General features: G+C 42.5%; 1 protein-coding gene and 27 non-coding genes across 28 annotated transcripts in view; 27 read left to right on the forward strand and 1 right to left on the reverse strand.

The window, feature by feature from the left end:
* The window catches only part of LOC149063392 (vesicle-associated membrane protein 3-like), a 211,252-nt gene that overhangs the window by 29,063 nt on the left and 157,222 nt on the right, over positions 1-24,967 (reverse strand). The window lies entirely within an intron of this gene.
* Positions 774-846, forward strand: TRNAR-CCU (transfer RNA arginine (anticodon CCU)). Its single transcript has one exon. It is a non-coding gene; the product is annotated as a tRNA-Arg (tRNA).
* TRNAR-CCU (transfer RNA arginine (anticodon CCU)) lies at positions 1,100-1,172 on the forward strand. The gene has a single exon. It is a non-coding gene; the product is annotated as a tRNA-Arg (tRNA).
* Positions 1,722-1,794, forward strand: TRNAR-CCU (transfer RNA arginine (anticodon CCU)). Its single transcript has one exon. It is a non-coding gene; the product is annotated as a tRNA-Arg (tRNA).
* TRNAR-CCU (transfer RNA arginine (anticodon CCU)) lies at positions 3,165-3,237 on the forward strand. The gene has a single exon. It is a non-coding gene; the product is annotated as a tRNA-Arg (tRNA).
* Positions 3,940-4,012, forward strand: TRNAR-CCU (transfer RNA arginine (anticodon CCU)). The gene has a single exon. It is a non-coding gene; the product is annotated as a tRNA-Arg (tRNA).
* On the forward strand, positions 5,220-5,292 carry TRNAR-CCU (transfer RNA arginine (anticodon CCU)). The gene has a single exon. It is a non-coding gene; the product is annotated as a tRNA-Arg (tRNA).
* On the forward strand, positions 6,311-6,383 carry TRNAR-CCU (transfer RNA arginine (anticodon CCU)). The gene has a single exon. It is a non-coding gene; the product is annotated as a tRNA-Arg (tRNA).
* On the forward strand, positions 7,278-7,350 carry TRNAR-CCU (transfer RNA arginine (anticodon CCU)). Its single transcript has one exon. It is a non-coding gene; the product is annotated as a tRNA-Arg (tRNA).
* On the forward strand, positions 7,757-7,829 carry TRNAR-CCU (transfer RNA arginine (anticodon CCU)). The gene has a single exon. It is a non-coding gene; the product is annotated as a tRNA-Arg (tRNA).
* On the forward strand, positions 11,402-11,474 carry TRNAR-CCU (transfer RNA arginine (anticodon CCU)). Its single transcript has one exon. It is a non-coding gene; the product is annotated as a tRNA-Arg (tRNA).
* On the forward strand, positions 12,493-12,565 carry TRNAR-CCU (transfer RNA arginine (anticodon CCU)). The gene has a single exon. It is a non-coding gene; the product is annotated as a tRNA-Arg (tRNA).
* TRNAR-CCU (transfer RNA arginine (anticodon CCU)) lies at positions 14,235-14,307 on the forward strand. Its single transcript has one exon. It is a non-coding gene; the product is annotated as a tRNA-Arg (tRNA).
* Positions 19,013-19,085, forward strand: TRNAR-CCU (transfer RNA arginine (anticodon CCU)). The gene has a single exon. It is a non-coding gene; the product is annotated as a tRNA-Arg (tRNA).
* TRNAR-CCU (transfer RNA arginine (anticodon CCU)) lies at positions 19,320-19,392 on the forward strand. Its single transcript has one exon. It is a non-coding gene; the product is annotated as a tRNA-Arg (tRNA).
* On the forward strand, positions 19,646-19,718 carry TRNAR-CCU (transfer RNA arginine (anticodon CCU)). Its single transcript has one exon. It is a non-coding gene; the product is annotated as a tRNA-Arg (tRNA).
* On the forward strand, positions 20,889-20,961 carry TRNAR-CCU (transfer RNA arginine (anticodon CCU)). The gene has a single exon. It is a non-coding gene; the product is annotated as a tRNA-Arg (tRNA).
* TRNAR-CCU (transfer RNA arginine (anticodon CCU)) lies at positions 21,204-21,276 on the forward strand. Its single transcript has one exon. It is a non-coding gene; the product is annotated as a tRNA-Arg (tRNA).
* Positions 21,510-21,582, forward strand: TRNAR-CCU (transfer RNA arginine (anticodon CCU)). The gene has a single exon. It is a non-coding gene; the product is annotated as a tRNA-Arg (tRNA).
* On the forward strand, positions 21,673-21,745 carry TRNAR-CCU (transfer RNA arginine (anticodon CCU)). Its single transcript has one exon. It is a non-coding gene; the product is annotated as a tRNA-Arg (tRNA).
* TRNAR-CCU (transfer RNA arginine (anticodon CCU)) lies at positions 21,835-21,907 on the forward strand. Its single transcript has one exon. It is a non-coding gene; the product is annotated as a tRNA-Arg (tRNA).
* Positions 21,989-22,061, forward strand: TRNAR-CCU (transfer RNA arginine (anticodon CCU)). The gene has a single exon. It is a non-coding gene; the product is annotated as a tRNA-Arg (tRNA).
* TRNAR-CCU (transfer RNA arginine (anticodon CCU)) lies at positions 22,296-22,368 on the forward strand. Its single transcript has one exon. It is a non-coding gene; the product is annotated as a tRNA-Arg (tRNA).
* On the forward strand, positions 22,622-22,694 carry TRNAR-CCU (transfer RNA arginine (anticodon CCU)). The gene has a single exon. It is a non-coding gene; the product is annotated as a tRNA-Arg (tRNA).
* TRNAR-CCU (transfer RNA arginine (anticodon CCU)) lies at positions 23,407-23,479 on the forward strand. The gene has a single exon. It is a non-coding gene; the product is annotated as a tRNA-Arg (tRNA).
* TRNAR-CCU (transfer RNA arginine (anticodon CCU)) lies at positions 23,723-23,795 on the forward strand. The gene has a single exon. It is a non-coding gene; the product is annotated as a tRNA-Arg (tRNA).
* Positions 24,325-24,397, forward strand: TRNAR-CCU (transfer RNA arginine (anticodon CCU)). The gene has a single exon. It is a non-coding gene; the product is annotated as a tRNA-Arg (tRNA).
* Positions 24,640-24,712, forward strand: TRNAR-CCU (transfer RNA arginine (anticodon CCU)). Its single transcript has one exon. It is a non-coding gene; the product is annotated as a tRNA-Arg (tRNA).

Raw genomic sequence — 24,967 nt, forward strand, 5'->3', positions numbered from 1 at the left:
AAAGCATCGGTATCCTAAACCGGGGATTACGGGTTCCAGTCCCGCCGAGGGTAAGCTGGGAAGCCATTCGGATTATTTTGATCAATTTGCATTATGACAAAAGGATTGCTTAAAGATGAAAAAATGTTTTAAATTTGAAGGCAGCCCTCGTGAGTTACGGATAAGGCATCGGTCTCCTAAACCGGAGATTGCGGGTTCGAGGGTAAGCTGGGAAGCCATTCTGATTTTTTTTAAAAATTTGCATTAGGACAAAAGAATTGCTCAAAGATGAAAAAGTTGTTTAAATTCGAAGGCCGCCCTCATGGCCTAACGGATAAGGCATCGGTCTCCTAAACCGGGGATTGCGGGTTCGGGTCCCGCCGAGGGTAAGCTGGGAAGTCATTCTGATTATTTTGATCAATTTGCATTAGGACAAAAGGATTGCTTAAAGGTGAAAAAATGTTTTAAATTTGAAGGCAGCTCTCGTGAGCTAACGGATAAGGCATCGGTCTCCTAAACCGGAGATTACGGGTTCGAGGGTAAGCTGGGAAGCCATTCTGATTTTTTTGGTCAATTTGCATTAGGACAAAAGAATTGCTCAAAGATGAAAAATTGTTTAAATTCGAAAGCCGTCCTCGTGGTCTAACGGATAAGGCATCGGTCTCCTAAAACGGGGATTGCGGGTTCGAGTCCCGAAGAGGGTAAGCTGGGAAGCCATTCTGATTATTTTCATAAATTTGCATTAGGAAAAAAGGAATGCTTAAAGATGAAAGAATGCTTTAAACAAGATAACCGCCCTCGTGGCCTAACGGATAAGGCATCGGTCTCCTAAACCGGGGATTGCGGGTTCGAGTCCCGCCGAGGGTAAGCTGGGAAGCCAATCTGATTATTTTGATCAATTTGCATTAGGAAAAAAGGATTGCTTAAAGATGAAAAAATGTTTTAAATTTGAAGGCAGCCCTCGTGAGCTAACGGATAAGGCATCGGTCTCCTAAAACGGGGATTGCGGGTTCGAGTCCCGAAGAGGGTAAGCTGGGAAGCCATTCTGATTATTTTGATCAATTTGCATTAGGAAAAAAGAATTGCTTAAAGATGAAAAAATATTTTAAATTTGAAGGCAGCCCTCGTGGCCTAACAGATAAGGCATCGGTCTCCTAAACCGGAGATTGCGGGTTCGAGTCCCGCGGAGGGTTAACTGGGAAGCCATTCTGATTATTTCGATCAATTTGCATTAGGAAAAAAGGATTGCTTAAAGATGAAAAAATGTTTTAAATTTGAAGGCAGCTCTCGTGGCCTAACGGATAAGGCATCGGTCTCCTAAACCGGGGATTGCGGGTTTGAGGATAAGCTGGGATGTCATTCTGAATATTTTAATCAATTTGCATTAGGACAAAAGGATTGCTTAAAGATGAAAAAATGTTTTAAATTTGAGGGCAGCCCTCGTGAGCTAACGGATAAGGCATCGGTCTCCTAAACCGGAGATTGCGGGTTCGAGGGTAAGCTGGGAAGCCATTCTAATTATTTTGATCAATTTGCATTAGGGCAAAAGGATTGCTTAAAGATGAAAAAATGTTTTAAATTTGAGGGCAGCCCTCGTGAGTTAACGGATAAGGCATCGGTCTCCTAAACCGGAGATTGCGGGTTCGAGGGTAAGCTGGGAAGCCATTCTAATTATTTTGATCAATTTGCATTAGGAAAAAAGAATTGCTTAAATATGAAAAAATGTTTTAAATTTGAACACCGCCCTCGTGGCCTAACGGATAAGGCATCGGTCTCCTAAACCGGGGATTGCGGGTTCGAGTCCCGCCGAGGGTAAGATGGGAAGCCATTCTGATTATTTTGATCAATTTGCATTAGGACAAAAGGATTGCTTAACGGTGAAAAAATGTTTTAAATTTGAAGGCAGCCCTCGTGAGCTAACGGATTAGGCATCGGTCTCCTAAACCGGAGATTGCGGGTTCGAGTCCCGCGGAGGGTAAGCTGGGAAGCCGTTCTGATTATTTTGATCAATTTGCATTAGGAAAAAAGAATTGCTCAAAGATGAAAAAATTGTTTAAATTCGAAGGCCGCCATCGTGGCCTAACGGATAAGGCATCGGTCTCCTAAACCGGAGATTGCGGGTTCGAGGGTAAGCTGGGAAGCCATTCTTATTATTTTGATCAATTTGCATTAGGAAAAAAGAATTGCTTTAAATTTAAATTTAATTTTAAATTTAATTCCTTCAAATTTAAAAAATTTTTAAATTTGAAGGCAGCCCTCGTGGCCTAAGGCATCGGTCTCCTAAACCGGAGATTGCGGGTTCGAGGGTAAGCTGGGAAGCCATTCTGATTATTTTGATCAATATGCATTAGGAAAAAAGGATTGCTTAAAGATGAAAAAATGTTTTAAATTAAAAGGCACCCCTCGTGGCCTCACGGATAAGGCATCGGTCTCCTAAACCGGGGATTGCGGGTTCGAGGATAAGCTGGGATGTCATTCTGATTATTTTAATAAATTTGCATTAGGACAAAAGGAGTGCTTAAAGATGAAAAAATGTTTTAAATTAAAAGGCCGCCCTCGTGGCCTAACGGATAAGGCATCGGTATCCTAAACCGGGGATTACGGGTTCGAGTCCCGCCGAGGGTAAGCTGGGAATCCATTTTGATCAATTTGCATTAGGACAAAATGATTGCTTAAAGGTGAAAAAATGTTTTAAATTTGAAGGCAGCCCTCGTGAGCTAACGGATAAGGCATCGGTCTCCTAAACCGGAGATTGCGGGTTCGAGGGTGAGCTGGGAAGCCATTCTGATTTTTTGGGTCAATTCGCATTAGGACAAAAGAATTGCTCAAAGATGAAAAAATTGTTTAAATTCGAAAGCCGTCCTCGTGGTCTAACGGATAAGGCATCGGTCTCCTAAAACGGGAATTGCGGGTTCGAGTCCCGAAGAGGGTAAGCTGGGAATCCATTCTGATTATTTTGATCAATTTGCATTAGGACAAAAGAATTGCTCAAAGATGAAAAAATTGTTTAAATTCGAAAGCCGTCCTCGTGGTCTAACGGATAAGGCATCGGTCTCCTAAAACGGGGATTGCGGGTTCGAGTCCCGAAGAGGGTAAGCTGGGAAGCCATTCTGATTATTTTGATCAATTTGCATTAGGAAAAAAGAATTGCTTAAAGATGAAAAAATATTTTAAATTTGAAGGCAGCCCTCGTGGCCTAACAGATAAGGCATCGGTCTCCTAAACCGGAGATTGCGGGTTCGAGTCCCGCGGAGGGTTAACTGGGAAGCCATTCTGATTATTTTGATCAATTTGCATTAGGAAAAAAGGATTGCTTAAAGATGAAAAAATGTTTTAAATTTGAAGGCAGCTCTCGTGGCCTAACGGATAAGGCATCGGTCTCCTAAACCGGGGATTGCGGGTTTGAGGATAAGCTGGGATGTCATTCTGAATATTTTAATCAATTTGCATTAGGACAAAAGGATTGCTTAAAGATGAAAAAATGTTTTAAATTTGAGGGCAGCCCTCGTGAGCTAACGGATAAGGCATCGGTCTCCTAAACCGGAGATTGCGGGTTCGAGGGTAAGCTGGGAAGCCATTCTAATTATTTTGATCAATTTGCATTAGGGCAAAAGGATTGCTTAAAGATGAAAAAATGTTTTAAATTTGAGGGCAGCCCTCGTGAGCTAACGGATAAGGCATCGGTCTCCTAAACCGGAGATTGCGGGTTCGAGGGTAAGCTGGGAAGCCATTCTAATTATTTTGATCAATTTGCATTAGGGCAAAAGGATTGCTTAAAGATGAAAAAATGTTTTAAATTTGAGGGCAGCCCTCGTGAGTTAACGGATAAGGCATCGGTCTCCTAAACCGGAGATTGCGGGTTCGAGGGTAAGCTGGGAAGCCATTCTAATTATTTTGATCAATTTGCATTAGGAAAAAAGAATTGCTTAAATATGAAAAAATGTTTTAAATTTGAACACCGCCCTCGTGGCCTAACGGATAAGGCATCGGTCTCCTAAACCGGGGATTGCGGGTTCGAGTCCCGCCGAGGGTAAGATGGGAAGCCATTCTGATTATTTTGATCAATTTGCATTAGGACAAAAGGATTGCTTAAAGGTGAAAAAATGTTTTAAATTTGAAGGCAGCCCTCGTGAGCTAACGGATTAGGCATCGGTCTCCTAAACCGGAGATTGCGGGTTCGAGTCCCGCGGAGGGTAAGCTGGGAAGCCGTTCTGATTATTTTGATCAATTTGCATTAGGAAAAAAGAATTGCTCAAAGATGAAAAAATTGTTTAAATTCGAAGGCCGCCATCGTGGCCTAACGGATAAGGCATCGGTCTCCTAAACCGGAGATTGCGGGTTCGAGGGTAAGCTGGGAAGCCATTCTTATTATTTTGATCAATTTGCATTAGGAAAAAAGAATTGCTTTAAATTTAAATTTAATTTTAAATTTAATTCCTTCAAATTTAAAAAATTTTTAAATTTGAAGGCAGCCCTCGTGGCCTAAGGCATCGGTCTCCTAAACCGGAGATTGCGGGTTCGAGGGTAAGCTGGGAAGCCATTCTGATTATTTTGATCAATATGCATTAGGAAAAAAGGATTGCTTAAAGATGAAAAAATGTTTTAAATTAAAAGGCACCCCTCGTGGCCTCACGGATAAGGCATCGGTCTCCTAAACCGGGGATTGCGGGTTCGAGGATAAGCTGGGATGTCATTCTGATTATTTTAATAAATTTGCATTAGGACAAAAGGAGTGCTTAAAGATGAAAAAATGTTTTAAATTAAAAGGCCGCCCTCGTGGCCTAACGGATAAGGCATCGGTATCCTAAACCGGGGATTACGGGTTCGAGTCCCGCCGAGGGTAAGCTGGGAATCCATTTTGATCAATTTGCATTAGGACAAAATGATTGCTTAAAGGTGAAAAAATGTTTTAAATTTGAAGGCAGCCCTCGTGAGCTAACGGATAAGGCATCGGTCTCCTAAACCGGAGATTGCGGGTTCGAGGGTGAGCTGGGAAGCCATTCTGATTTTTTGGGTCAATTCGCATTAGGACAAAAGAATTGCTCAAATATGAAAAAATTGTTTAAATTCGAAAGCCGTCCTCGTGGTCTAACGGATAAGGCATCGGTCTCCTAAAACGGGAATTGCGGGTTCGAGTCCCGAAGAGGGTAAGCTGGGAAGCCATTCTGATTATTTTGATCAATTTGCATTAGGAAAAAAGGAATGCTTAAAGATGAAAAAATGTTTTAAACTATAAGGCCGCCCTCGTGGCCTAACGGATAAGGCATCGGTCTCCTAAACCGGGGTTTGCGGGTTCGAGTCCCGCCGAGGGTAAGCTGGGAAGACAATTTGATTATTTTGATCAATTTGTATTAGGAAAAAAGGATTGCTTAAAGATGAAGAAATGTTTTAAATTTGAAGGCAGCCCTCGTGGCCTAACAGATAAGGCATCGGTCTCCTAAACCGGGGATTGCGGGTTCGAGGGTAAGCTGGGAAGACATTCTGATTATTTTGATCAATTTGCATTAGGACAAAAGGATTGCTTAAAGATGAAAAAATGTTTTAAATTTGAAGGCAGCCCTCGTGGCCTAACGGATAAGGCATCGGTCTCCTAAAGCGGGGAATGCGGGTTCGAGGATAAGCTGGAATGTCATTCTGATTATTTTAATCAATTTGCATTAGGAAAAAAGAATTGCTTAAAGATGAAAAAATGTTTTAAATTTGAAGGCAGCCCTCGTGGCCTAACAGATAAGGCATCGGTCTCCTAAACCGGAAATTGCGGGTTCGAGTCCCGCGGAGGGTTAACTGGGAAGCCATTCTGATTATTTTGATCAATTTGCATTAGGAAAAAAGGATTGCTTAAAGATGAAAAAATGTTTTAAATTTGAAGGCAGCCCTCGTGGCCTAACGGATAAGGCATCGGTCTCCTAAAGCGGGGAATGCGGGTTCGAGGATAAGCTGGAATGTCATTCTGATTATTTTAACCAATTTGCATTAGGACAAAAGGATTGCTTAAAGATGAAAAAATGTTTTAAATTTGAGGGCAGCCCTCGTGAGCTAACGGATAAGGCATCGGTCTCCTAAACCGGAGATTGCGGGTTCGAGGGTAAGCTGGGAAGCCATTCTAATTATTTTGATCAATTTGCATTAGGACAAAAGGATTGCTTAAAGATGAAAAAATGTTTTAAATTTGAGGGCAGCCCTCGTGAGTTAACGGATAAGGCATCGGTCTCCTAAACCGGAGATTGCGGGTTCGAGGGTAAGCTGGGAAGCCATTCTAATTATTTTGATCAATTTGCATTAGGAAAAAAGAATTGCTTAAATATGAAAAAATGATTTAAATTTGAACGCCGCCCTCGTGGCCTAACGGATAAGGCATCGGTCTCCTAAACCGGGGATTGCGGGTTCGAGTCCCGCCGAGGGTAAGATGGGAAGCCATTCTGATTATTTTGATCAATTTGCATTAGGACAAAAGGATTGCTTAAAGATGAAAAAATGTTTTAAATTTGAAGGCAGCCCTCGTGAGCTAACGGATTAGGCATCGGTCTCCTAAACCGGAGATTGCGGGTTCGAGTCCCGCCGAGGGTAAGCTGGGAAGCCATTCTGATTATTTTGATCAATTTGCATTAGGAAAAAAGAATTGCTCAAAGATGAAAAAATTGTTTAAATTCGAAGGCCGCCATCGTGGCCTAACGGATAAGGCATCGGTCTCCTAAACCGGGGATTGCGGGTTAGAGTCCCGCCGAGGGTAAGCTGGGAAGCCATTCTGATTATTTTGATCAATATGCATTAGGAAAAAAGGATTGCTTAAAGATGAAAAAATGTTTTAAATTAAAAGGCAGCCCTCGTGGCCTCACGGATAAAGCATTGGTCTCCTAAACCGGGGATTGCGGGTTCGAGTCCCGCCGAGGGTACGCTGGGAAGCCATTCTGATTATTTTGATCAATTTGCATTAGGACAAAAGGATTGCTTAAAGGTGAAAAAATGTTTTAAATTTGAAGGCAGCTCTCGTGAGCTAACGGATAAGGCATCGGTCTCCTAAACCGGAGATTACGGGTTCGAGGGTAAGCTGGGAAGCCATTCTGATTTTTTTGGTCAATTTGCATTAGGACAAAAGAATTGCTCAAAGATGAAAAATTGTTTAAATTCGAAAGCCGTCCTCGTGGTCTAACGGATAACGCATCGGTCTCCTAAAACGGGGATTGCGGGTTCGAGTCCCGAAGAGGGTAAGCTGGGAAGCCATTCTGATTATTTTCATAAATTTGCATTAGGAAAAAAGGAATGCTTAAAGATGAAAGAATGCTTTAAACAAGATAACCGCCCTCGTGGCCTAACGGATAAGGCATCGGTCTCCTAAACCGGGGATTGCGGGTTCGAGTCCCGCCGAGGGTAAGCTGGGAAGCCAATCTGATTATTTTGATCAATTTGCATTAGGAAAAAAGGATTGCTTAAAGATGAAAAAATGTTTTAAATTTGAAGGCAGCCCTCGTGAGCTAACGGATAAGGCATCGGTCTCCTAAACCGGAGATTGCGGGTTCGAGGGTAAGCTGGGAAGCCATTCTGATTTTTTGGGTCAATTTGCATTAGGACAAAAGAATTGCTCAAAGATGAAAAAATTGTTTAAATTCGAAAGCCGTCCTCGTGGTCTAACGGATAAGGCATCGGTCTCCTAAAACGGGGATTGCGGGTTCGAGTCCCGAAGAGGGTAAGCTGGGAAGCCATTCTGATTATTTTGATCAATTTGCATTAGGAAAAAAGAATTTCTTAAAGATGAAAAAATATTTTAAATTTGAAGGCAGCCCTCGTGGCCTAACAGATAAGGCATCGGTCTCCTAAACCGGAGATTGCGGGTTCGAGTCCCGCGGAGGGTTAACTGGGAAGCCATTCTGATTATTTTGATCAATTTGCATTAGGAAAAAAGGATTGCTTAAAGATGAAAAAATGTTTTAAATTTGAAGGCAGCTCTCGTGGCCTAACGGATAAGGCATCGGTCTCCTAAACCGGGGATTGCGGGTTTGAGGATAAGCTGGGATGTCATTCTGAATATTTTAATCAATTTGCATTAGGACAAAAGGATTGCTTAAAGATGAAAAAATGTTTTAAATTTGAGGGCAGCCCTCGTGAGTTAACGGATAAGGCATCGGTCTCCTAAACCGGAGATTGCGGGTTCGAGGGTAAGCTGGGAAGCCATTCTAATTATTTTGATCAATTTGCATTAGGAAAAAAGAATTGCTTAAATATGAAAAAATGTTTTAAATTTGAACACCGCCCTCGTGGCCTAACGGATAAGGCATCGGTCTCCTAAACCGGGGATTGCGGGTTCGAGGGCAAGCTGGGAAGCCATTCTAATTATTTTGATCAATTTGCATTAGGGCAAAAGGATTGCTTAAAGATGAAAAAATGTTTTAAATTTGAGGGCAGCCCTCGTGAGTTAACGGATAAGGCATCGGTCTCCTAAACCGGAGATTGCGGGTTCGAGGGTAAGCTGGGAAGCCATTCTAATTATTTTGATCAATTTGCATTAGGAAAAAAGAATTGCTTAAATATGAAAAAATGTTTTAAATTTGAACACCGCCCTCGTGGCCTAACGGATAAGGCATCAGCCTCCTAAACCGGGGATTGCGGGTTCGAGTCCCGCCGAGGGTAAGATGGGAAGCCACTCTGATTATTTTGATCAATTTGCATTAGGACAAAAGGATTGCTTAAAGATGAAAAAATGTTTTAAATTTGAAGGCAGCCCTCGTGAGCTAACGGATTAGGCATCGGTCTCCTAAACCGGAGATTGCGGGTTCGAGTCCCGCGGAGGGTAAGCTGGGAAGCCATTCTGATTATTTTGATCAATTTGCATTAGGAAAAAAGAATTGCTCAAAGATGAAAAAATTGTTTAAATTCGAAGGCCGCCATCGTGGCCTAACGGATAAGGCATCGGTCTCCTAAACCGGAGATTGCGGGTTCGAGGGTAAGCTGGGAAGCCATTCTGATTATTTTGATCAATATGCATTAGGAAAAAAGGATTGCTTAAAGATGAAAAAATGTTTTAAATTAAAAGGCAGCCCTCGTGGCCTCACGGATAAGGCATCGGTCTCCTAAACCGGGGATTGCGGGTTCGAGGATAAGCTGGGATGTCATTCTGATTATTTTAATCAATTTGCATTAGGACAAAAGGAGTGCTTAAAGATGAAAAAATTGTTTAAATTCGAAGGCCGCCATCGTGGCCTAACGGATAAGGCATCGGTCTCCTAAACCGGGGATTGCGGGTTAGAGTCCCGCCGAGGGTAAGATGGGAAGCCATTCTGATTATTTTGATCAATTTGCATTAGGACAAAAGGATTGCTTAAAGATGAAAAAATGTTTTAAATTTGAAGGCAGCCCTCGTGAGCTAACGGATTAGGCATCGGTCTCCTAAACCGGAGATTGCGGGTTCGAGTCCCGCCGAGGGTAAGCTGGGAAGCCATTCTGATTATTTTGATCAATTTGCATTAGGAAAAAAGAATTGCTCAAAGATGAAAAAATTGTTTAAATTCGAAGGCCGCCATCGTGGCCTAACGGATAAGGCATCGGTCTCCTAAACCGGGGATTGCGGGTTAGAGTCCCGCCGAGGGTAAGCTGGGAAGCCATTCTGATTATTTTGATCAATATGCATTAGGAAAAAAGGATTGCTTAAAGATGAAAAAATGTTTTAAATTAAAAGGCAGCCCTCGTGGCCTCACGGATAAAGCATTGGTCTCCTAAACCGGGGATTGCGGGTTCGAGTCCCGCCGAGGGTACGCTGGGAAGCCATTCTGATTATTTTGATCAATTTGCATTAGGACAAAAGGATTGCTTAAAGATGAAAAAATGTTTTAAATTTGAAGGCAGCCCTCGTGAGCTAACGGATAAGGCATCGGTCTCCTAAACCGGAGATTGCGGGTTCGAGGGTAAGCTGGGAAGCCATTCTGATTTTTTTGGTCAATTTGCATTAGGACAAAAGAATTGCTCAAAGATGAAAAAATTGTTTAAATTCGAAAGCCGCCCTCTTGGTCTAACGGATAAGGCATCGGTCTCCTAAAACTGGGATTGCAAGTTCGAGTCCCGCTGAGGGTAAGCTGGGAAGCCATTCTAATTATTTTGATCAATTTGCATTAGGACAAAAGGATTACTTAAAGATGAAAAAATGTTTTAAATTTAAAGGCCGCCCTCGTTGCCTAACGGATAAGGCATCGGTCTCCTAAACCGGGGATTGCGGGTTCGAGGATAAGTTGGGATGTCATTCTGATTATTTTAATCAATTTGCATTAGGACAAAAGGATTGCTTAAAGATGAAAAAATGTTTTAAATTTGAAGGCATCCCTCGTGAGCTAACGGATTAGGCATCGGTCTCCTAAACCGGAGATTGCGGGTTCGAGTCCCGCGGAGGGTAAGCTGAGAAGCCGTTCTGATTATTTTGATCAATTTGCATTAGGAAAAAAGAATTGCTCAAAGATGAAAAAATTGTTTAAATTCGAAGGCCGCCATCGTGGCCTAACGGATAAGGCATCGGTCTCCTAAACCGGAGATTGCGGGTTCGAGGGTAAGCTGGGAAGCCATTCTTATTATTTTGATCAATTTGCATTAGGAAAAAAGAATTGCTTTAAATTTAAATTTAATTTTAAATTTAATTCCTTCAAATTTAAAAAATTTTTAAATTTGAAGGCAGCCCTCGTGGCCTAAGGCATCGGTCTCCTAAACCGGAGATTGCGGGTTCGAGGGTAAGCTGGGAAGCCATTCTGATTATTTTGATCAATATGCATTAGGAAAAAAGGATTGCTTAAAGATGAAAAAATGTTTTAAATTAAAAGGCACCCCTCGTGGCCTCACGGATAAGGCATCGGTCTCCTAAACCGGGGATTGCGGGTTCGAGGATAAGCTGGGATGTCATTCTGATTATTTTAATAAATTTGCATTAGGACAAAAGGAGTGCTTAAAGATGAAAAAATGTTTTAAATTAAAAGGCCGCCCTCGTGGCCTAACGGATAAGGCATCGGTATCCTAAACCGGGGATTACGGGTTCGAGTCCCGCCGAGGGTAAGCTGGGAATCCATTTTGATCAATTTGCATTAGGACAAAATGATTGCTTAAAGGTGAAAAAATGTTTTAAATTTGAAGGCAGCCCTCGTGAGCTAACGGATAAGGCATCGGTCTCCTAAACCGGAGATTGCGGGTTCGAGGGTGAGCTGGGAAGCCATTCTGATTTTTTGGGTCAATTCGCATTAGGACAAAAGAATTGCTCAAAGATGAAAAAATTGTTTAAATTCGAAAGCCGTCCTCGTGGTCTAACGGATAAGGCATCGGTCTCCTAAAACGGGAATTGCGGGTTCGAGTCCCGAAGAGGGTAAGCTGGGAAGCCATTCTGATTATTTTGATCAATTTGCATTAGGAAAAAAGGAATGCTTAAAGATGAAAAAATGTTTTAAACTATAAGGCCGCCCTCGTGGCCTAACGGATAAGGCATCGGTCTCCTAAACCGGGGTTTGCGGGTTCGAGTCCCGCCGAGGGTAAGCTGGGAAGACAATTTGATTATTTTGATCAATTTGTATTAGGAAAAAAGGATTGCTTAAAGATGAAGAAATGTTTTAAATTTGAAGGCAGCCCTCGTGGCCTAACAGATAAGGCATCGGTCTCCTAAACCGGGGATTGCGGGTTCGAGGGTAAGCTGGGAAGACATTCTGATTATTTTGATCAATTTGCATTAGGACAAAAGGATTGCTTAAAGATGAAAAAATGTTTTAAATTTGAAGGCAGCCCTCGTGGCCTAACGGATAAGGCATCGGTCTCCTAAAGCGGGGAATGCGGGTTCGAGGATAAGCTGGAATGTCATTCTGATTATTTTAATCAATTTGCATTAGGAAAAAAGAATTGCTTAAAGATGAAAAAATGTTTTAAATTTGAAGGCAGCCCTCGTGGCCTAACAGATAAGGCATCGGTCTCCTAAACCGGAAATTGCGGGTTCGAGTCCCGCGGAGGGTTAACTGGGAAGCCATTCTGATTATTTTGATCAATTTGCATTAGGAAAAAAGTATTGCTTAAAGATGAAAAAATGTTTTAAATTTGAAGGCAGCCCTCGTGGCCTAACGGATAAGGCATCGGTCTCCTAAAGCGGGGAATGCGGGTTCGAGGATAAGCTGGAATGTCATTCTGATTATTTTAACCAATTTGCATTAGGACAAAAGGATTGCTTAAAGATGAAAAAATGTTTTAAATTTGAGGGCAGCCCTCGTGAGCTAACGGATAAGGCATCGGTCTCCTAAACCGGAGATTGCGGGTTTGAGGGTAAGCTGGGAAGCCATTCTAATTATTTTGATCAATTTGCATTAGGACAAAAGGATTGCTTAAAGATGAAAAAATGTTTTAAATTTGAGGGCAGCCCTCGTGAGTTAACGGATAAGGCATCGGTCTCCTAAACCGGAGATTGCGGGTTCGAGGGTAAGCTGGGAAGCCATTCTAATTATTTTGATCAATTTGCATTAGGAAAAAAGAATTGCTTAAATATGAAAAAATGATTTAAATTTGAACGCCGCCCTCGTGGCCTAACGGATAAGGCATCGGTCTCCTAAACCGGGGATTGCGGGTTCGAGTCCCGCCGAGGGTAAGATGGGAAGCCATTCTGATTATTTTGATCAATTTGCATTAGGACAAAAGGATTGCTTAAAGATGAAAAAATGTTTTAAATTTGAAGGCAGCCCTCGTGAGCTAACGGATTAGGCATCGGTCTCCTAAACCGGAGATTGCGGGTTCGAGTCCCGCCGAGGGTAAGCTGGGAAGCCATTCTGATTATTTTGATCAATTTGCATTAGGAAAAAAGAATTGCTCAAAGATGAAAAAATTGTTTAAATTCGAAGGCCGCCATCGTGGCCTAACGGATAAGGCATCGGTCTCCTAAACCGGGGATTGCGGGTTAGAGTCCCGCCGAGGGTAAGCTGGGAAGCCATTCTGATTATTTTGATCAATATGCATTAGGAAAAAAGGATTGCTTAAAGATGAAAAAATGTTTTAAATTAAAAGGCAGCCCTCGTGGCCTCACGGATAAAGCATTGGTCTCCTAAACCGGGGATTGCGGGTTCGAGTCCCGCCGAGGGTACGCTGGGAAGCCATTCTGATTATTTTGATCAATTTGCATTAGGACAAAAGGATTGCTTAAAGGTGAAAAAATGTTTTAAATTTGAAGGCAGCTCTCGTGAGCTAACGGATAAGGCATCGGTCTCCTAAACCGGAGATTACGGGTTCGAGGGTAAGCTGGGAAGCCATTCTGATTTTTTTGGTCAATTTGCATTAGGACAAAAGAATTGCTCAAAGATGAAAAATTGTTTAAATTCGAAAGCCGTCCTCGTGGTCTAACGGATAACGCATCGGTCTCCTAAAACGGGGATTGCGGGTTCGAGTCCCGAAGTGGGTAAGCTGGGAAGCCATTCTGATTATTTTCATAAATTTGCATTAGGAAAAAAGGAATGCTTAAAGATGAAAGAATGCTTTAAGCAAGATAACCGCCCTCGTGGCCTAACGGATAAGGCATCGGTCTCCTAAAACGGGGATTGCGGGTTCGAGTCCCGAAGAGGGTAAGCTGGGAAGCCATTCTGATTATTTTGATCAATTTGCATTAGGAAAAAAGGATTGCTTAAAGATGAAAAAATGTTTTAAATTTGAAGGCAGCTCTCGTGGCCTAACGGATAAGGCATCGGTCTCCTAAACCGGGGATTGCGGGTTTGAGGATAAGCTGGGATGTCATTCTGAATATTTTAATCAATTTGCATTAGGACAAAAGGATTGCTTAAAGATGAAAAAATGTTTTAAATTTGAGGGCAGCCCTCGTGAGTTAACGGATAAGGCATCGGTCTCCTAAACCGGAGATTGCGGGTTCGAGGGTAAGCTGGGAAGCCATTCTAATTATTTTGATCAATTTGCATTAGGAAAAAAGAATTGCTTAAATATGAAAAAATGTTTTAAATTTGAACACCGCCCTCGTGGCCTAACGGATAAGGCATCGGTCTCCTAAACCGGGGATTGCGGGTTCGAGGGTAAGCTGGGAAGCCATTCTAATTATTTTGATCAATTTGCATTAGGGCAAAAGGATTGCTTAAAGATGAAAAAATGTTTTAAATTTGAGGGCAGCCCTCGTGAGTTAACGGATAAGGCATCGGTCTCCTAAACCGGAGATTGCGGGTTCGAGGGTAAGCTGGGAAGCCATTCTAATTATTTTGATCAATTTGCATTAGGAAAAAAGAATTGCTTAAATATGAAAAAATGTTTTAAATTTGAACACCGCCCTCGTGGCCTAACGGATAAGGCATCGGTCTCCTAAACCGGGGATTGCGGGTTCGAGTCCCGCCGAGGGTAAGATGGGAAGCCACTCTGATTATTTTGATCAATTTGCATTAGGACAAAAGGATTGCTTAAAGATGAAAAAATGTTTTAAATTTGAAGGCAGCCCTCGTGAGCTAACGGATTAGGCATCGGTCTCCTAAACCGGAGATTGCGGGTTCGAGTCCCGCGGAGGGTAAGCTGGGAAGCCATTCTGATTATTTTGATCAATTTGCATTAGGAAAAAAGAATTGCTCAAAGATGAAAAAATTGTTTAAATTCGAAGGCCGCCATCGTGGCCTAACGGATAAGGCATCGGTCTCCTAAACCGGAGATTGCGGGTTCGAGGGTAAGCTGGGAAGCCATTCTTATTATTTTGATCAATTTGCATTAGGAAAAAAGAATTGCTTTAAATTTAAATTTAATTTTAAATTTAATTTTAAATTTAATTTTAAATTTAATTCCTTCAAATTTAAAAAATTTTTAAATTTGAAGGCAGCCCTCGTGGCCTAAGGCATCGGTCTCCTAAACCGGAGATTGCGGGTTCGAGGGTAAGCTGGGAAGCCATTCTGATTATTTTGATCAATATGCATTAGGAAAAAAGGATTGCTTAAAGATGAAAAAATGTTTTAAATTAAAAGGCAGCCCTCGTGGCCTCACGGATAAGGCATCGGTCTCCTAAACCGGGGATTGCGGGTTCGAGGATAAGCTGGGATGTCATTCTGATTATTTTAATCAATTTGCATTAGGACAAAAGGAGTGCTTAAAGATGAAAAAATTGTTTAAATTCGAAGGCCGCCATCGTGGCCTAACGGATAAGGCATCGGTCTCCTAAACCGGGGATTGCGGGTTAGAGTCCCGCCGAGGGTAAGATGGGAAGCCATTCTGATTATTTTGATCAATTTGCATTAGGACAAAAGGATTGCTTAAAGATGAAAAAATGTTTTAAATTTGAAGGCAGCCCTCGTGAGCTAACGGATTAGGCATCGGTCTCCTAAACCGGAGATTGCGGGTTCGAGTCCCGCCGAGGGTAAGCTGGGAAGCCATTCTGATTATTTTGATCAATTTGCATTAGGAAAAAAGAATTGCTCAAAGATGAAAAAATTGTTTAAATTCGAAGGCCGCCATCGTGGCCTAACGGATAAGGCATCGGTCTCCTAAACCGGGGATTGCGGGTTAGAGTCCCGCCGAGGGTAAGCTGGGAAGCCATTCTGATTATTTTGATCAATATGCATTAGGAAAAAAGGATTGCTTAAAGATGAAAAAATGTTTTAAATTAAAAGGCAGCCCTCGTGGCCTCACGGATAAAGCATTGGTCTCCTAAACCGGGGATTGCGGGTTCGAGTCCCGCCGAGGGTACGCTGGGAAGCCATTCTGATTATTTTGATCAATTTGCATTAGGACAAAAGGATTGCTTAAAGATGAAAAAATGTTTTAAATTTGAAGGCAGCCCTCGTGAGCTAACGGATAAGGCATCGGTCTCCTAAACCGGAGATTGCGGGTTCGAGGGTAAGCTGGGAAGCCATTCTGATTTTTTTGGTCAATTTGCATTAGGACAAAAGAATTGCTCAAAGATGAAAAAATTGTTTAAATTCGAAAGCCGCCCTCTTGGTCTAACGGATAAGGCATCGGTCTCCTAAACCGGGGATTGCGGGTTCGAGGATAAGTTGGGATGTCATTCTGATTATTTTAATCAATTTGCATTAGGACAAAAGGATTGCTTAAAGATGAAAAAATGTTTTAAATTAAAAGGCCGCACTCGTGGCCTAACGGATAAAGCATCGGTCTCCTAAACCGGGGATTGCGGGTTCGAGTCCCGTCGAGGGTACGCTGGGAAGCCAATCTGATCAATTTGCATTAGGAAAAAAGGATTGCTTAAAGATGAAAATATGTTTTAAATTTGAAGGCAGCCCTCGTGGCCTAACGGATAAGACATCGGTCTCCTAAGCCGGGGATTGCGGGTTCGAGGATAAGTTGGGATGTCATTCTGATTATTTTAATCAATTTGCATTAGGAAAAAAGGATTGCTTAAAGATGAAAAAATGTCTTAAATTAAAAGGCAGCCCTCGTGGCCTCACGGATAAGGCATCGGTCTCCTAAACCGGGGATTGCGGGTTCGAGGATAAGCTGGGATGTCATTCTGATTATTTTAATCAATTTGCATTAGGACAAAAGGAGTGCTTAAAGATGAAAAAATCTTTTAAAATAAAAGGCCGCCCTTGTGGCCTAACGGCTAAGGCATCGGTTTCCTGAACCGGAGATTGCGGGTTCGAGTACCGCCGAGGGTTAACTGGGAAGCCATTCTGATTATTTTGATCAATTTGCATTAGGAAAAAAGGATTGCTTAAAGATGAAAAAATGTTTTAAATTAAAAGGCCGCCCTGGTGGCCTAACGGATAAGGCATCGGTCTCCTAAACCGGGGATTACGGGTTCCAGTCCCGCCGTAGGTAAGCTGGGAAGCCATTCTGATTATTTTGATCAATTTGCATTAGGACAAAAGGATTGCTTAAAGATAAAAAAATCTTTTAAATTTGAAGGCAGCCCTCGTGAGCTAACGAATAAGGCATCGGTCTCCTAAACCGGAGATTGCGGGTTCGAGGGTAAGCTGGGAAGCCATTCTGATTTTTTTGGTCAATTTGCATTAGGACAAAAGAATTGCTCAAAGATGAAAAATTGTTTAAATTCGAAAGCCGTCCTCGTGGTCTAACGGATAAGGCATCGGTCTCCTAAAACGGGGATTGCGGGTTCGAGTCCCGAAGAGGGTAAGCTGGGAAGCCATTCTGATTATTTTGATCAATTTGCATTAGGAAAAAAGGAATGCTTAAAGATGAAAAAATGTTTTAAATTTGAAGGCAGCCCTCGTGAGCTAACGGATAAGGCATCGGTCTCCTAAACCGGAGATTGCGGGTTCGAGGGTAAGCTGGGAAGCCATTCTGATTTTTTTGGTCAATTTGCATTAGGACAAAAGAATTGCTCAAGGATGAAAAAATTGTTTAAATTCGAAAGCCGCCCTCTTGGTCTAACGGATAAGGCATCGGTCTCCTAAACCGGGGATTGCGGGTTCGAGGATAAGTTGGGATGTCATTCTGATTATTTTAATCAATTTGCATTAGGACAAAAGGATTGCTTAAAGATGAAAAAATGTTTTAAATTAAAAGGCCGCACTCGTGGCCTAACGGATAAAGCATCGGTCTCCTAAACCGGGGATTGCGGGTTCGAGTCCCGTCGAGGGTACGCTGGGAAGCCAATCTGATCAATTTGCATTAGGAAAAAAGGATTGCTTAAAGATGAAAATATGTTTTAAATTTGAAGGCAGCCCTCGTGGCCTAACGGATAAGGCATCGGTCTCCTAAGCCGGGGATTGCGGGTTCGAGGATAAGTTGGGATGTCATTCTGATTATTTTAATCAATTTGCATTAGGAAAAAAGGATTGCTTAAAGATGAAAAAATGTCTTAAATTAAAAGGCAGCCCTCGTGGCCTCACGGATAAGGCATCGGTCTCCTAAACCGGGGATTGCGGGTTCGAGGATAAGCTGGGATGTCATTCTGATTATTTTAATCAATTTGCATTAGGACAAAAGGAGTGCTTAAAGATGAAAAAATGTTTTAAAATAAAAGGCCGCCCTGGTGGCCTAACGGCTAAGGCATCGGTTTCCTGAACCGGAGATTGCGGGTTCGAGTACCGCCGAGGGTTAACTGGGAAGCCATTCTGATTATTTTGATCAATTTGCATTAGGAAAAAAGGATTGCTTAAAGATGAAAAAATGTTTTAAATTAAAAGGCCGCCCTGGTGGCCTAACGGATAAGGCATCGGTCTCCTAAACCGGGGATTACGGGTTCCAGTCCCGCCGTAGGTAAGCTGGGAAGCCATTCTGATTATTTTGATCAATTTGCATTAGGACAAAAGGATTGCTCAAAGATGAAAAATTGTTTAAATTCGAAAGCCGTCCTCGTGGTCTAACGGATAAGGCATCGGTCTCCTAAAACGGGGATTGCGGGTTCGAGTCCCGAAGAGGGTAAGCTGGGAAGCCATTCTGATTATTTTGATCAATTTGCATTAGGAAAAAAGGAATGCTTAAAGATGAAAAAATGCTTTAAACTAGAAGGCCGCCCTCGTGGCCTAACGGATAAGGCATCGGTCTCCTAAACCGGGGATTGCGGGTTCGAGGGTAAGCTGGGAAGCCATTCTGATTTTTTTGGTCAATTTGCATTAGGACAAAAGAATTGCTCAAAGATGAAAAATTGTTTAAATTCGAAAGCCGTCCTCGTGGTCTAACGGATAAGGCATCGGTCTCCTAAAACGGGGATTGCGGGTTCGAGTACCGAAGAGGGTAAGCTGGGAAGCCATTCTGATTATTTTGATCAATTTGCATTAGGAAAAAAGGAATGCTTAAAGATGAAAAAATGCTTTAAACTAGAAGGCCGCCCTCGTGGCCTAACGGATAAGGCATCGGTCTCCTAAACCGGGGATTGCGGGTTCGAGGGTAAGCTGGGAAGCCAATTTGATTATTTTGATCAATTTCCATTAGGAAAAAAGGATTGCTTAAAGAAGAAAAAATGTTTTAAATTAAATGGCCGCCCTCTTGGCCTAACGGATAAGGCATCGGTCTCCTATACCGGGGATTGCGGGTTCGAGTCCCGCCGAGGGTACGCTGGGAAGCCATTCTGATTATTTTGATCAATTTGCATTAGGACAAAAGGATTGCTTAAAGATGAAAAAATGTTTTAAATTTGAAGGCAGCCCTCGTGGCCTAACGGATAAGGCATCGGTCTCCTAAAGCGGGGATTGCGGGTTCGAGTCCCGCCGAGGGTAAGCTGGGAAGCCATTTTGATCAATTTGCATTAGGACAAAAGGATTACTTAAAGATGAAAAAATGTTTTAAATTTAAAGGCAGCCCTCGTGAGCTAACGGATAAGGCATCGGTCTCCTAAACCGGAGATTGCGGGTTTGAGGGTAAGCTGGGAAGCCATTCTTATTATTTTGATCAATTTGCATTAGGAAAAAAGAATTGCTTAAATATGAAAAAATGTTTTAAATTTGAACCCCGCCCTCGTGGCCTAACGGATAAGGCATCGGTCTCCTAAACCGGGGATTGCGGGTTCGAATCCCGCCGAGGGTAAGATGGGAAGCCATTCTGATTATTTTGATCAATTTGCATTAGGACAAAAGGATTGCTTAAAGATGAAAAAATGTTTTAAATTTGTAGGCAGCCCTCGTGAGCTAACGGATTAGGCATCGGTCTCCTAAACCGGAGATTGCGGGTTCGAGTCCCGCCGAGGGTAAGCTGGGAAGCCATTCTGATTATTTTGATCAATTTGCATTAGGAAAAAAGAATTGCTTAAATATGAAAAAATGTTTTAAATTTGAACGCCGCCCTCGTGGCCTAACGGATAAGGCATCGGTCTCCTAAACCGGGGATTGCGGGTTCGAATCCCGCCGAGGGTAAGATGGGAAGCCATTCTGATTATTTTGATCAATTTGCATTAGGACAAAAGGATTGCTTAAAGATGAAAAAATGTTTTAAATTTGTAGGCAGCCCTCGTGAGCTAACGGATTAGGCATCGGTCTTCTAAACCGGAGATTGCGGGTTCGAGTCCCGCCGAGGGAAAGCTGGGAAGCCATTCTGATTATTTTGATCAATTTGCATTAGGAAAAAAGAATTGCTCAAAGATGAAAAAATTGTTTAAATACGAAGGCCGCCATCGTGGCCTAACGGATAAGGCATCGGTCTCCTATACCGGGGATTGCGGGTTCGAGTCCCGCCGAGGGTACGCTGGGAAGCCATTCTGATTATTTTGATCAATTTGCATTAGGACAAAAGGATTGCTTAAAGATGAAAAAATGTTTTAAATTTGAGGGCATCACTCGTGAGCTAACGGATAAGGCATCGGTCTCCTAAACCGGAGATTGCGGGTTCGAGGGTAAGCTGGGAAGCCATTCTAATTATTTTGATCAATTTGCATTAGGACAAAAGGATTACTTAAAGATGAAAAAATGTTTTAAATTTAAAGGCAGCCCTCGTGAGCTAACGGATAAGGCATCGGTCTCCTAAACCGGAGATTGCGGGTTCGAGGGTAAGCTGGGAAGCCATTCTTATTATTTTGATCAATTTGCATTAGGAAAAAAGAATTGCTTAAATATGAAAAAATGTTTTAAATTTGAAGGCAGCCCTCGTGAACTAACGGATAAGGCATCGGTCTCCTAAACCGGAGATTGCGGGTTCGATGGTTAGCTGGGAAGCCATTCTGATTTTTTTGGTCAATTTGCATTAGGACAAAAAATTGCTCAAAGATGAAAAAATTGTTTAAATTCGTAGGCCGCCCTCGTGGCCTAATGGATAAGGCATCGGTCTCCTAAACCGGGGATTGAGGGGCCGAGGGTAAGCTGGGAAGCCAATCTGATCAATTTGCATTAGGAAAAAAGGATTGCTTAAAGTTGAAAAAATGTTTTAAATTTGAAGGCAGCCCTCGTGGCCTAACAGATAAGGCATCGGTCTCCTAAACCGGGGATTGCGGGTTCGAGGGTAAGCTGGGAAGCCATTCTCATTATTTTGATCAATTTGCATTAGGAAAAAAGAATTGCTTAAAGATGAAATAATGTTTATATTCGAAGGCCGCCCTCGTGGCCTAACGGATAAGGCATCGATCTCCTAAACCGAGGATTGCGGGTTCGAGTCCCGCCGAGGGAAAGCTGGGAAGCCATTCTGATTATTTTGATCAATATGCATTAGGATAATAGGATTTCTTAAAGATGAAAAAATGTTTTAAATTTGAAGGCAGCCCTCGTGAACTAACGGATAAGGCATCGGTCTCCTAAACCGGAGATTGCGGGTTCGATGGTTAGCTGGGAAGCCATTCTGATTTTTTTGGTCAATTTGCATTAGCACAAAAAATTGCTCAAAGATGAAAAAATTGTTTAAATTCGTAGGCCGCCCTCGTGGCCTAATGGATAAGGCATCGGTCTCCTAAACCGGGGATTGAGGGTTCGAGTCCCGCCGAGGGTAAGCTGGGAAGCCAATCTGATCAATTTGCATTAGGAAAAAAGGATTGTTTAAAGTTGAAAAAATGTTTTAAATTTGAAGGCAGCCCTCGTGGCCTAACAGATAAGGCATCGGTCTCCTAAACCGGGGATTGCGTATTCGAGGGTAAGCTGGGAAGCCATTCTCATTATTTTGATCAATTTGCATTAGGAAAAAAGAATTGCTTAAAGATGAAATAATGTTTATATTCGGAAGCCGCCCTCGTGGCCTAACGGATAAGGCATCGATCTCCTAAACCGAGGATTGCGGGTTCGAGTCCCGCCGAGGGAAAGCTGGGAAGCTATTCTGATTATTTTGATGAATATGCATTAGGATAAAAGGATTGCTTAAAGATGAAAAAATGTTTTTTATTTGCAGGCAGCCCTCGTGGCCTAACGGATAAGGCATCGGTCTCCTAAACCGGAGATTGCGGGTTCGAGTCCCGCCGAGGGTTAACTGGGAAGCCATTCTGATTATTTTGATCAATTTGCATTAGGAAAAAGGATTGCTTAAAGATGAAAAAATGTTTTTTATTTGCAGGCAGCCCTCGTGGCCTAACGGATAAGGCATCGGTCTCCTAAAGCGGGGATTGCGGGTTCGAGTCCCGCCGAGGGTAAGCTGGGAAGCCATTTTGATCAATTTGTATTAGGACAAAAGGATTGCTAAAAGATGAAAAAATGTTTTAAATTTTAAGGCAGCCCTCGTGGCCTAACGGATAAGGCATCGGTCTCCTAAAGCGGGGATTGCGGGTTCGAGTCCCGCCGAGGGTAAGCTGGGAAGCCATTTTGATCAATTTGCATTAGGACAAAAGGATTACTTAAAGATGAAAAAATGTTTTAAATTTAAAGGCAGCCCTCGTGAGCTAACGGATAAGGCATCGGTCTCCTAAACCGGAGATTGCGGGTTTGAGGGTAAGCTGGGAAGCCATTCTTATTATTTTGATCAATTTGCATTAGGAAAAAAGAATTGCTTAAATATGAAAAAATGTTTTAAATTTGAACGCCGCCCTCGTGGCCTAACGGATAAGGCATCGGTCTCCTAAACCGGGGATTGCGGGTTCGAATCCCGCCGAGGGTAAGATGGGAAGCCATTCTGATTATTTTGATCAATTTGCATTAGGAAAAAAGGATTGCTTAAAGATGAAAAAATGTTTTAAATTTGTAGGCAGCCCTCGTGAGCTAACGGATTAGGCATCGGTCTCCTAAACCGGAGATTGCGGGTTCGAGTCCCGCCGAGGTTAAGCTGGGAAGCCATTCTGATTATTTTGATCAATTTGCATTAGGAAAAAAGAATTGCTCAAAGATGAAAAAATTGTTTAAATACGAAGGCCGCCATCGTGGCCTAACGGATAAGGCATCGGTCTCCTAAACCGGGGATTGCGGGTTCGAGTCCCGCCGAGGGTAAGCTGGGAAGCCAATTTGATTATTTTGATCAATTTGCATTAGGAAAAAAGGAGTGCTTAAAGATGAAAAAATGTTTTAAGTTCGAAGGCAGCCCTCGTGGCCTAACGGATAAGGCATCGGTCTCCTATACCGGGGATTGCGGGTTCGAGGATAAACTGGGATGTCATACTGATTATTTTAATCAATTTGCATTAGGACAAAAGGATTGCTTAAAGATGAAAAAATGTTTTAAATTAAATGGCCGCCCTCTTGGCCTAACGGATAAGGCATCGGTCTCCTATACCGGGGATTGCGGGTTCGAGTCCCGCCGAGGGTACGCTGGGAAGCCATTCTGATTATTTTGATCAATTTGCATTAGGACAAAAGGATTGCTTAAAGATGAAAAAATGTTTTAAATTTGAGGGCATCACTCGTGAGCTAACGGATAAGGCATCGGTCTCCTAAACCGGAGATTGCGGGTTCGAGGGTAAGCTGGGAAGCCATTCTAATTATTTTGATCAATTTGCATTAGGACAAAAGGATTACTTAAAGATGAAAAAATGTTTTAAATTTAAAGGCAGCCCTCGTGAGCTAACGGATAAGGCATCGGTCTCCTAAACCGGAGATTGCGGGTTCGAGGGTAAGCTGGGAAGCCATTCTTATTATTTTGATCAATTTGCATTAGGAAAAAAGAATTGCTTAAATATGAAAAAATGTTTTAAATTTGAACGCCGCCCTCGTGGCCTAACGGATAAGGCATCGGTCTCCTAAACCGGGGATTGCGGGTTCGAGTCCCGCCGGGGGTAAGCTGGGAAGCCAATTTGATTATTTTGATCAATTTGTATTAGGAAAAAAGGATTGCTTAAAGATGAAGAAATGTTTTAAATTTGAAGGCAGCCCTCGTGGCCTAACAGATAAGGCATCGGTCTCCTAAACCGGGGATTGCGGGTTCGAGGGTAAGCTGGGATGACATTCTGATTATTTTGATCAATTTGCATTAGGACAAAAGGATTGCTTAAAGATGAAAAAATGTTTTAAATTTGAAGGCAGCCCTCGTGGCCTAACGGATAAGGCATCGGTCTCCTAAAGCGGGGATTGCGGGTTCGAGTCCCGCCGAGGGTAAGCTGGGAAGCCATTTTGAACAATTTGCATTAGGACAAAAGGATTGCTGAAAGATGAAAAAATGTTTTAAATTTGAAGGCAGCCCTCGTGAACTAACGGATAAGGCATCGGTCTCCTAAACCGGAGATTGCGGGTTCGATGGTTAGCTGGGAAGCCATTCTGATTTTTTTGGTCAATTTGCATTAGGACAAAAAATTGCTCAAAGATGAAAAAATTGTTTAAATTCGTAGGCCGCCCTCGTGGCCTAATGGATAAGGCATCGGTCTCCTAAACCGGGGATTGAGGGGCCGAGGGTAAGCTGGGAAGCCAATCTGATCAATTTGCATTAGGAAAAAAGGATTGCTTAAAGTTGAAAAAATGTTTTAAATTTGAAGGCAGCCCTCGTGGCCTAACAGATAAGGCATCGGTCTCCTAAACCGGGGATTGCGGGTTCGAGGGTAAGCTGGGAAGCCATTCTCATTATTTTGATCAATTTGCATTAGGAAAAAAGAATTGCTTAAAGATGAAATAATGTTTATATTCGAAGGCCGCCCTCGTGGCCTAACGGATAAGGCATCGATCTCCTAAACCGAGGATTGCGGGTTCGAGTCCCGCCGAGGGAAAGCTGGGAAGCCATTCTGATTATTTTGATCAATATGCATTAGGATAATAGGATTTCTTAAAGATGAAAAAATGTTTTAAATTTGAAGGCAGCCCTCGTGAACTAACGGATAAGGCATCGGTCTCCTAAACCGGAGATTGCGGGTTCGATGGTTAGCTGGGAAGCCATTCTGATTTTTTTGGTCAATTTGCATTAGCACAAAAAATTGCTCAAAGATGAAAAAATTGTTTAAATTCGTAGGCCGCCCTCGTGGCCTAATGGATAAGGCATCGGTCTCCTAAACCGGGGATTGAGGGTTCGAGTCCCGCCGAGGGTAAGCTGGGAAGCCAATCTGATCAATTTGCATTAGGAAAAAAGGATTGTTTAAAGTTGAAAAAATGTTTTAAATTTGAAGGCAGCCCTCGTGGCCTAACAGATAAGGCATCGGTCTCCTAAACCGGGGATTGCGTATTCGAGGGTAAGCTGGGAAGCCATTCTCATTATTTTGATCAATTTGCATTAGGAAAAAAGAATTGCTTAAAGATGAAATAATGTTTATATTCGGAAGCCGCCCTCGTGTCCTAACGGATAA

Source organism: Pholcus phalangioides, unplaced genomic scaffold (assembly GCF_987345545.1).
Source record: "Pholcus phalangioides strain wild (caught in Gottingen) unplaced genomic scaffold, Ppha-v1.0 ptg000172l_1, whole genome shotgun sequence".
Taxonomy (NCBI): domain Eukaryota; kingdom Metazoa; phylum Arthropoda; class Arachnida; order Araneae; family Pholcidae; genus Pholcus; species Pholcus phalangioides.